Genomic DNA, 8,535 nt, shown 5'->3' with positions numbered 1-8,535 from the left:
TTATGATTTAATTTCTATGTGCTTAATCCCTAAATTAATAATTTAGAACTTAGTCCCTCCATGGCTGCATCACTCCCATGATCATTTTCTCTTTGAAAAGAGTTAAGGAAGAGAAGTAGGTGACACCATGGAAATTAATTAATTATTTTTTATTAAGAAAAACAACTAAATTAAGAATACCGATGCTAATCAAAGAATTATTTAGTTAGATAGTACCGATAAATTATATCAGAGGAAATAAAGTAAGGTAAGAGTATAAGGACTAAGTTATAATTACTTAATTTTTATTTAGCATGTGCTGCTAAGTTGACAGGATTTATGGTGTTATTTTTAAATGTTTTTTTTAAAAAAAAATATATTAAAAAAATATTTTTTAAAAAAATTAATTTGTTTATATTAGCAAATCAAAACAATCTAAAAATATATAAAGAATTAATTTAAAATAAAAAAAATTAAAATTTCATAAAACGATAGTTACACGGCTACACCAAACACACTTAAACAAGAAATAATTGCGTGTTTTTTAGAGTGTTTTAATCTTGAAAACACATCAAAATAATATTGTTTTATTTTTTAAATTTTATTTTTTATATTAGCTCATCAAAATAATTAAAAAAATAAAAAAAAATAAAAAATCATAAAATAGTGGTTCCACTTGTACTCCAATGACACTAGAGCACTAGCACCGGTCTCATGGTGCCACATACAAGTCAACAAGTGGGTAGGAGTTGCAATTTGGTTACGACTTCTTTGTCTTGATAAGCTTCATGCCATGTGTTGGTGCTTCCATATAATAATAAAAATAATATGTATAGGAAGATTGAGAGGGAGAGAAGTTGAGAGGGAGAGAGCTTTATATATATATAAAGCTTTATATATATATATATATAGGAAGATTTATAGAGCTTTTTAGTTAAATAATCATTTTCTTTTAAAACAAATATGCTGACATGTGTCTACAAAGATATGAGAAGGCTAAATTAATATGGAATAAAATAGCCTTTTTTATATAAATAATATTTAAAATACCCCTTTATGAGAAATAAGATTGCAAAGTGTTTATTTTGAAATATACTCCAAGTATAGGTAAAGGGTGGAAGCTTAAAACTCATAAAAATTAATCAAAGATACGTGGATCACTTCATGGTTAAACTTTGGGTATAGAAATAAATTAGTTACACCGTTATCATTTCGTCACGGGGTTGGATTAATTTTTTAATGTAAAAACATAAATGTATAGGTGTTATAATGGTTTTTTTACATTAAAATTTTTTTTTGTTATAAATTAAAAAACAAATACATTTATTTAATTAAATAAATCAAGATTCATCTGCATCAATAAATGTAAAAAATAATAATATTGTTAGTGATAATTAAATATTGAACTATAAAATTAAAAGATAGATTATAGATTAAGATATTTGATCTAATAGTACAGTTTATACACTTGTTTATATTTAATAATTTTATTTTAAAAAAATTAAATTTTTTATTTAATTAAATGATAATAAACTCAAATATAAAAGTGAAAATGATTGAATAAAATAGATGGAAAATATACAAGGAAAAAAGACTTTTAGCATGTTGATACAAGAATTTTTTTTTTTTTTGTCAAAATATAAGCTAGCAATAACTTTTATTTATTTATTTATTTTTACGACTTTCCTTTCATTTCTCAAACTTAATGGCTAAAAATGAGGCTGGATTTAACTATTCTTATACCAATTTAATCAAAATCACACGTTATCACCCCGCTATTCTTCTAAATACTTCATTTTCACTCCGTTTGAGACCTTTGGTTAATTTGTCTATTCTTTGAGCCTTTTTTTTTTTTTTTTTGTAATTTACGTGGGGTGTCCGGGCCAGCTTACGCGCACCACGACTATTCTCCACGGTCCACTGGACATCCTGCAAGCCCAGGAGCAGGTAAGGCACCGCGGGGGTGACAGGCGTGCACATAGAGGGTCGAACCCGGCACGGGGACGGAACAAGTCACACGATTGACCACAGCAGCTAGACCCTCAAGTGCCTTTGAGCCTTTTTTTAGAAACATAGGTTATATTCCTCTTTCAAGACTTTCACCTCGCACCTTATTCGATGTGTAATATGTATTTATTTTTGTGGTAAAAATTATTATTTATAAAATTTTGATTTTTTTATTTAAAATTAATTTTTTGATGTTCTTTTTATTTTGATATTCTGATATTATAAATAATTTTTTTTAAAAAAAAATTATTTTTATACATTTCCTAGTGAAAAAAACTTTGAAAAGCAATTGCTACTACATTTTCAAAATCACCAAGTATGATAGTGATTGATATTATAGTAGCAGTTGCTTTTCAAAATGTTTTTTACTTGGAAATGCATGAAAATATTATTATTTTTTCATTTTAAAAAAATTATTTTTGATATCAGCACATCAAAATAATCCAAAAACATCAAAAAAATTATTTTAAACAAAAACAATTTCAATCGCAAAAGCAAATAACCCCTTATAGATGAGTTGCGGTGGGATATGTCGGTTTTTTTCAATAAAAATTTAATTTCACCCAATCATTGGATTCTTCAAAATTATAAACGAATCAAGATAATATAATTAATTTATATAATCTGAGTTCTATTATTTTTAAAATTTACAATTTATGCTTATGTATATTTTTTCATAACTTAATGTTATTGAATTGAATCTTTTTATATTGTAGAAATAAGTTTTTTATATATATAATTTCAGATAATTATTTTGAATACTTATTTAATCATGTAAATAATTGGGGAGTAAGGTTGAATTAAGCCTAGTATATGGGACCAAAAAATACACATACAACACTTTTTCCTTGTCTTTTTCGGCCCTTTGAATGTGTATGTTATCGAATATGACGAAAATAACACTGATGGCGACGATTTACATACAAGGAAATACGATCCAAACAAGTAGAAAAAAGTAATTTGGTACAAATAAAATATATTGAGCTAATCCAAGGTCATTGTTAGCTCAACAAAGTAACGGCTACACATATACAATACACTTCCTTGTTTTCCTTGTTTGATATTTTTATCTAACTGTATTTAAAAAAAAAAATTAAAATTTTTGTAGTTTAAATTAATTTTAAAAAATAATAATATATTATTTTAATATATTTCTAAATAAAAAAACATTTTTAAAAAATAATATTTACGACACCTCTAAACTTGGAAATTCATCATATACCCACTCCATCTTATTATATTAATTGGGTTTAGAGTGTGGGGAAGAATTGTTTTCTCCATTTGGTTTGGGATCCCCCATTAATAAAAAAATATATATATAAATTTTGGTAGTTATAAGTGATATTTAATAGTTAATACACAATAAAAAAAAAGGTAAATACTACGTCTATATAAATATTACAATTTACCAATACTCTTCACATGGTTAAATATAAATAATCAAAATATAAATTTAATAAAAAAATTATTTTAAAAGATCAACTGTTAAAAAAATATATATAATAAAATTATTTATAAGTATATATAATTGGATTCAAGTTCCTTATGAGACATCGTTTCATTTCATTTGTAAATAAAAGAAAAAAATACCCTCAAACCCACCCCTCTCGAATCAAGTAGTACTTATGGAGATAGAAATTACTAATTCGAGTTTTATAAATTTCAGGATCATTAAAAGTTTACATGGTTATTAATTTCAGGATCTCCAGAGATTAGTCAAAATATATATAAACTAACCTGGATATTTACGGTAAAAAATAAAAAAATAAATTACTTAGGAGGCATGTAATTTTTCCATCCCTAAAACTGTTTTAACAGTCAAAGTGATTCGCACAAAATTACCTGCCATGTTTTATCAATTAGAGTTAATCAAATTGGGAACGGTTTTGTATTTTGGTATCATAGCCAACGAAGAAAAAGAAGATTAGCTAAAATTCTTCAACTGATCATACTTAAACAGCTAAACCCATTATTTGAGTTTTCTAATTAGGTCTGTTTCGCATCGGGGTCGCTTGTTTTATTTAAATTATTTTTTATCTGAAAATGATTAAATTTATATTTTTATATATATTTTTATAGTTTTAATGTGTTAATAAAAAATAATATATTAACAAAAAAGAGAGAGAGAGTTAATCATTGTAGATAATTCTCTATCTACTAGTTCTCTCCAAGTCAGCATCAAAGTCCTCGGAGTTTGAACATGTAGTAATGGGTAATTTAGAGTAAAATATGGTTACTATATTGGGATAAAAAAAATTTAAATACAGTTAAGATATATGGAAGAAAAATAGAAGAAGAAAGGAAGTTGGGTTTGGTAGTGACACATAAGACATAGACAGTGTTTGTCTAAGAAGTTGCGTCTGTATTTTGTTTAAAACACAGATGCAACAATGTTTGGTAACAAAAACAATGTAGGTTACTGTTCATGGGTCTCATTAAATTTTGCGTTTCAGACGGATGGAAAAGGAAAGCAGGTAGGAGCTGCTTCTTGTGGTTGCACCATGCTGCACTGTTCAGTGAACAGTGCAGCATGCCTCCACTGTCGCACTGTTCATTTTAATGAACAATTTTTTTTGTTTGAAAAACCAGTGCAGTTAATTGATTTCACTCGCACTGTTCACGTAAATATGAACAATAATTTTTTTTGTTTTTTTAAAAAATTAGTTTAAGGTGAATTAAATTTATTCGTACTGTAATCTCAATTTTATTCCTGATAATATTTTACCTAATTTTATTGCACGCTCAAAAAATCATGAAAACTGTAGTTCTTGTCGGATGAATTTTATATGTAATGGAATTGTAGATAGTTTAATGGAACAATAAAAAAAATTTATATAAAGTATGATTTATTTCATGATGCAATAGCAATAGTTAAATCTACAATATTTAAATTAAAAATCATAAATATTAATATGTATTTTTTAAAATTATTTTTTAACCTCGATTTCAAAAGCATTCTTAACCAAACACAGTAAACTATTTTTTGTTCAACCTCAATTTCAATCACAGTTTTAACCAAACATATATTTTTTCAAATCAACCTCAATTAAAATTACTTTTTATAAAACAACTTTTTTCAAACCACAACCATAACAGTTACTGTAATATCAAACACACCTAACCTATTTATTTTTACGTTTCAAAAGCGTTTTTGAAAAAATAGAATTTTTAAAATTTTTTTCTTTATTTCAAATTAATTTTCTATAGAAAAATCATGATGCTTTAAATTTATTGAAAAGACTATGATATTTAGACACAGACATACAGGGGATCAGATTTCAGAATATAATTTGTCACTATTATTCATAAAGATATCCCTATAGAAATTTTCAAAGTCTTGTCCTATAATAGACAATTTCTTATTTGTTAGAAAGGGTTTAAAGACTTGTTTTCTTCATTATTTCACTATTAATTGAAAAAAAGATCTATAGATATAAGCGCTTGTGCGGCACATACTTTAGTAAGTAAACACTTTGCAACGAGAAAGATAAGAGTTTGGAATTTAGAATTACTATAAAATATTAAAATCAGCCATAAAATCACTGTTTTACATCATTTCAATTTGATTTTATTTGATTATTTACATGATTTTACATTTTAAGTATATATTAATTTATAAAATGATACGATCTTACGAGTCAACTAACAAATTTAATAACTTTTTTTAGCTCTTTATCACTCCAATTTCTTTATCATTAATTTTGATTCTATGTATATTTTAATTATTATAATAATTTTTTGATATTTATTTTCTTTTATAATGTTAAAAAACTCACTGAATTGGTTAAAAAAAAACTTATATTTTTTAATAAAAATTACTCTTGATCATTGCATGTGCCAATATCCTATGCCATATAGGAACTTGCCACCATCATGAATCAACTATCTTAGCAAATCTAATACATATATGCCAATGACAACAATTTTTTAGGCTAGAAAATGCGTTCTATTCCCTTAATCCTCTCATATCTCAACTTTCAACGAATGCAAATCAAATAAAACACCATTAATTAAACATAAATTCTATATAAAAAAAAGGATTTGAAATGTATACACAAACTATAACAACAAATAAAAACTCTCAAAACCATCCAAAACTTCCAAAATACCACCAAATAGAAACTCTAAAAACCAATACTAAATAATATATTAAAAAATATTCTAAAAAACCATATGAAATGAATATTGATTTGTTTCTATGTGAACAACAAATGAATAGTCAATGAATAGTGATTTGTATTTAGATAAATAATATATAAACTAGTCAATTATCTCGTGTTCTATCATGAGTCGTACCAAAATTTCTTTTACAAAAAAAGATGCAGTCATTGCCAACATGTTTTCTAACATAATGAAAAATTCTAATTGTGAATTAAAAATTTAAAGTGTAAATTTAATAAAATTGATTGGTAAGATATACTCCAATAAATATTAAAAAGAGTTGTTAACATCAACTTAAAATTAAATTAAGAAGTTGAGATATAGATATATATTGAGATATATGATCATATTCTATAAGGAGCCCTCGAGGTTTTTATTTATCTATTTACATGTCGATATTTGTTTTATGTAAAAGAAGAGTGATAATTTAAATTTCATTGAAACAAAATAATTAGTTATATGCATTTTTATTAATATTTGTTATCTCTACAAAAACAAATATTGTTCTGTATAATTTATTTAATAAAAGTCAAAATCAATCCGAAAAATTGCAAAAAAAAATTACATGATTTAAGGATAAAAAAGGTATATGACTAATTAAAATACTTTTATCTTATTAACACACTAAATTGTTTTGGGCAATTTCTTTGAAGAATATTTGTTTTTTAGAAAAAATCTTATCATAATTATAAAAGCAAGTTTTAAGTAACAAAATAATATTCAGATAATTTTGACTTAAATATATTAGAAAAATAAGAATAATACACCATCTGCGTGTTGTCAAGAAGAACTCTTTGGAAGTATTATAAAACTTGATCTGACCCGGCATGTTAATATGGAGCCACCCGAATTGGCTCCTTGCTCAGTTTGTATTTAAATTAAATTATATAGGAGTTGATTTGGTGTTGCCCAATAAATTTAGCAAGCCTAAATGTGAACCATGTCATTTTTTTATATCAAAACTAAGGTTTTTTTTTAAATAAAAATTGATCATGATCTGAAAAGTAATTTTTTATACTATTGTACCAAAAAATAAAAGAATAATTAATTTGAGAAAAATATATAAAATATTTATAATAAAATAGATATTTTATTCTTATTAAATATTCATGAGCAAATTTTTAAGGTCATTTTGTATTTCAAATTTATATATAATTATTTATAAAACAAATTACTAATATTTCCATAAAATCTATAATTTTATTTAAAAATATTGGCACAACTAGATAAAAATTTTAAATATCATCTTAATAATTTTTTTAAAAAACTTTTATTCTAATAAAAATATTAAAAAAAGCTTTGGGCCAAAAGAATCAAACCCAAAGGCGCAACCTCCTAAAACAAAATAGCTTAGGTGTAGTTAAGCCTAAACTAAAGGAGATAAGCCCAAGCTAACACACTTGTTTTTTTTTTTTTTAAATGAGCAGACAATACATTATCCATATAATTTTTATTTTTTTTAAATGAATGAATAATGCATCGTCTATCTAGGCCAACATGTTACCCACTAAAATTTTGAATCTCTCTAATGATAAAAATAAAATAAAATCAAGATATGAGTTTTTGGAACTCAAACTCAATCTCCAACTTGTTTTCATCTGAAAACGCTAAACAAAAACATCCTAAAAAACTCAAGAACCTATTTCCAAGCAAAAACACCTTCTAATTAGCCCAAAAACTAAAATTTAAATTGAATCTAAACAAACTTTAAGAGTTTTGATTTTTTTTTTCCTATTCTTAAATAACAAAACAACTTTTACCGAACTCCTCTCTTCAAGACAAATATATTGGCACCAAGATTAGACCTTTTTACGACTAGAATAAGGCTAGCAAAATTCTCTCCTTTTCTTTTCTGGTGGCTTCCTCTTTCCTCTCTCAACATCAAGGGATGAATATATATATTAAAGAAAAACTAAAATCATAAAACCAAAATGCCAAAGCTAAAAACATTAGAGACAAAAGGATGAGAAATTCAAAAACTTCAGGGACCAAAGCAACTTTTCAAGGGAAAAACACTTCAGCAATTATGAAAATAGCTACATTGAATGGTGAATAGTGAAACCTAAAATTATAAAACCAAAATGCCAAAATTGAAAATAACAAGGAGAAACGACTGAATAGGTGACTCGTGTTTTGCCTCGAGGCAGGCTGATTTTTTTTGTAACGTAAAAAAACAATGTTTAAACATGTCTAGCATGTTTTAAAGAATAAATACATCTCAACTCGAGTTGGAGACTTTATTGAGTTCAATACGATGGTTTCATTTAATCTTATGTTTACGGGAAAAAAAGCAATGACAATTAATGGATTAAATTTAAAAAGAAAAAAGTGATAATAATGACTTGAAGAAAAAAAAAAGAAAAAAGTGATAATAATGACTTGAAGAAA

The sequence above is a fragment of the Populus trichocarpa genome, chromosome 17 (assembly GCF_000002775.5).
Source record: "Populus trichocarpa isolate Nisqually-1 chromosome 17, P.trichocarpa_v4.1, whole genome shotgun sequence".
Lineage (NCBI taxonomy): Eukaryota > Viridiplantae > Streptophyta > Magnoliopsida > Malpighiales > Salicaceae > Populus > Populus trichocarpa.
This window is presented reverse-complemented; position numbering follows the sequence as displayed.